This window comes from Acomys russatus, chromosome 2, assembly GCF_903995435.1.
Source record: "Acomys russatus chromosome 2, mAcoRus1.1, whole genome shotgun sequence".
Classification (NCBI taxonomy): Eukaryota; Metazoa; Chordata; class Mammalia; order Rodentia; family Muridae; genus Acomys; species Acomys russatus.
Window position 1 is genome coordinate 72,827,721 of NC_067138.1, and position 3,699 is coordinate 72,831,419.

Here is a 3,699-nt window from a genome sequence, read left to right on the forward strand (position 1 = left end):
GAATAATTTTAAATTTGAATTCTATACCAATGTATCTAAATGTATCTCCACTGAGTGTATCATGCAACACTGGTGTAAGCTCCGAGGGAGGGAGAACGGGAGACTGTCCTCGCTCTTCTAACCTGTACATAGAGGTGGACAAAAGCTGTGAAATCTAGTCTCCAAACATCAGGGCTAAGTGAGCTAGCTGGCTGCTTATCATGAGCGCTTCCAATTAAGTGGTCTAAGCAAACTCTCGGGAAGTACACCCTAGACAGGAGACTGAAACCAGGCCCAGTGGTTCCCACTCGTGATACCTTAAGCCAGAACTCAAACTTTGAAGGGTCTGCAAGTGAGGCCTCTTATTATCACCTTTTATTTTTTTTTATTTTAATTTTTTTTGATAAAAATGTAAAAAGCCATGGCAGAGATGAAGGGAAAGGAGAAGCCACTTCCTCAAGTTCTAGCAATGCAATGTCCATTAAGCTGTGTAGGAGGAACAAGACCTGTGTTGAGCAGGAACAAAGCCTGGCCTGGCAACATGTACGCACAGAAGGGTGTACGCACAGAAGGGGACCTTCAGGTAGACTCAGCCCTAGACATGCCCAGGCATGCCCAGAGACAGACTGCACAGAATCTGGTGACATCAATATGAGAACCGAGCAGGAGGAGCCACTGAAGCAGGTCACTGTTTGGGAGCTAATGGGACAGTGGGAGGGTTATATAAAGGCATGCCCTATTTCAACAATGAATCAGTCTGCTTCTGCCTATTGCATGACTCCCAGAGTCTGTGTCATTGACTCCATGCCAGTTCACCCATGCCCCCGAGGGTCCTAGGCATGGGTCCCAGCAACAAAGCTGGTTCTAGCATAAGCACCCTGCATTAAGGGCAGGGTAGGACTTTTCCATACAGCACTGAAGAGTGACTCAAAGAAACCAATGGCTTCTCAGATTCTGGGCCTTACAGAGAGCACAGATACAGTGCGTTTGGGACTCTTCACACGCTGGCTTGATTTCCAAATTCATCGCTTTATTTTTTCCCCACAAGGCAGCCACACATTATAAATTCTGAGCATGTGACAGTCACATGATTTCTTCAGTAAGCTCCAACATAGGTTCCTGGGGCTTGAAATACTGAGGTTTCTAATGTTAAAGCTTTCACTACAGCCGCACGTTCCTTTCGTGTTGGGATTATTGAAAACAAATTCACGGGATAGTTTGTCCTCCACATAGTCCATATCTGTTCCTAAAATTGTTAGCTGTGCTCTTTCCAATGAACACTCAGATTCCATCTTGAAAAACTTCATTGGAATCTCCTTTTGTCTTCGTATACTCCAAGCTATAAGATAGTCTTTTTAATTAAGCTTAGTTGTTTAGGGGGTAAGACATTTTTAGGCCTACATAGATATTTTAAGTTGATAGAGATGAGATATGATTTCTTCAAGGTTGCCAAATACAATTAGCCAAAACACCGTGCATGTAACATTTATATAATTCCTGATTATTTCCTGGTTCTTCTTGCTGCATGTAGTTTATTTTATTCATGTATAATAATATAAATGTATATGCCAAGAAATATGTAAAGTAAATTTATAAAAATTGGCAAAAGAAAAAAAAAAAAGGCTGTTACAACCCCTGGTTCACATGAGAACATTCAGACCCACATGCTCCAGCTTGTCTTTGAGAATCTATTTTATCTTGTTCATAGTTGAGAGAGTCAGAGTGAGTGCTGCCTAGGTGAGCTGCAGCTTCCTTTTGCTCAAAGCCTGCACTGTGGCACGGATCAATGATGCTGACATGTTCACTTGTGTCGCTGGGAGCTGCAGGCTGGAGCATTAGACTTTCAGCCTCTCTCTATGGACAGGGCAGGTGCTTTGACGCCACAAGCCAGGTGGCTTTTCAACGAGTTTTTTTTTTTATACCACAAAAGGTCATCAAATAAGTGTGTATATTAATGATGTTAAATTTAGATACTACAAAATTATCTTCTCAATTTCATTCCAGCCAAGTACAGATTATGAATTTGCCCTTTCTTTAAGATAAATACTGTTGCTGTTGCCTCATATTTAGATTCTCTCAGATATCGTCAAAACAGATCTCTTTAGCACGCCCATTTAGCCATCTTCATCCAGCTGTTTGTTCAACAATTCTTTTGAACAACATTTATGTTAGTTATCTTTCTCATCTTGTGATTAGGTACCTAACACAACAGCTTAAGAGAGAGGTACCTAACACAACAGCTTAAGAGAGAGGTACCTAACACAACAGCTTAAGAGAGCATTTCAGCTCATGGAATTACCGAACTCCAGTCCAGTCTGTCATGATGGGAAATGCTAAGTGGCATAACTAAACTATGGAAAAACTTCTCACAGAAAGTACAGAACAGCATCAAAGGCAGGCACAGTATTCAAGATGCACTCTGATGACCCACTCTTACTTATTATGCAGGGTCACCTACAAAGGTTCCAAAATAGTGCCACCAGCTGGAGACTAAGTGCTAAAGCACACAAGCAGGCAAATAACATCACACATTTGAACTAACACCATTTGAGGATGACTCAGAAATCCAGTCTTTAAGTTTTATTTACTTACAGAATTCTAAATTTTAAAAGCTTTTTAAGTCGAGGAAGACTAATCGCTGGCTAAATTCTATTGTCAAATAAATAATGTAGTCACAACTTGGCATCAAATCCCTGTAGCAAAGGCATTCAAAAAACACTCTTTGGAAGGACTGTCAGACCTGTTCTTCCCAATTAAACTTCATGCATGGTAACTTCCCACTGCCCTGGTGGCCATTCACTTCACTTCTAGGCTATGACATGTTTGTGGCATGATTGTATGATGCATCATTTGGACAATGAGGGTGACATGGTTCTTTTTTTTTGTTCTAGTCCCTCAAGAAGCAGAAAGCGACAGATGTCTCCTAGACATTCCCTTCCATAGATTTACTCCAAAGGGAATACCTTGGTTATTTAAGCTACACAGGGGGTATAGGGGATGAGTGCCATTTGGTTTTACTTCTAAAATAAAGGAAGACAGAAGGTGCATGTGTCTTATGCTCACCATAGCTCAAGCAATGTGGGAGACTTCCACCACATCACAACTAATCTAAACCCAATTATTGAAAACTTTCGGTAGACAGTAAATTAGAAGGAACAGAAGAACATATGTCTAAGGTAAAATGAAATATGTGGTCATGTAACGTTAAAATGTTTCCTTGTCAATTATATTCAAATATATACATGAGATTTGATTCAAAGAATTTACTTGAAAAGGTTTTTATTTGATCAGCTTTACATAGGTAAAGGGAAATTTTATGTTAGTACAAATATAGGGCTCTATTAAATTGTTGCGTTCAAATTCAAAACCAAACCACTTTTATGTATACTTTATATATATGAAACTATTTTCAGTTGAAGAGAGATTTTTCTCTCTGTTCCTTGTACAAACACATAACAGAGGCATCCAAGTATGCAGATCTTTGGCTCCTTCCTATGTTAGTGTGTTGTCTGGTGTGTTTTGCCTCGCATTACTTTCTATTAACCTTTCAATAGATGATTCATAGTCTTGAGGTTGGTATTCAAAATAGTCATGATATTCCTCACTGCCCAGCATGATCTAATGCACATGGTATAAATACAATATAAAAGAGAGATCGACTTTACACCATTTGGTTTACATCTACATTACTGATATCCACTTCAACAAGACACTGAGCTG

At 39.7% G+C, this 3,699-nt stretch overlaps 1 pseudogene; it reads right to left on the bottom strand.

Annotated features, from left to right (window-relative positions):
- Nucleotides 1-1,001: 1,001 nt before the first annotated feature.
- LOC127198537 (iron-sulfur cluster assembly 1 homolog, mitochondrial-like) lies at nucleotides 1,002-1,778 on the bottom strand (annotated as a pseudogene).
- Nucleotides 1,779-3,699: the final 1,921 nt, after the last annotated feature.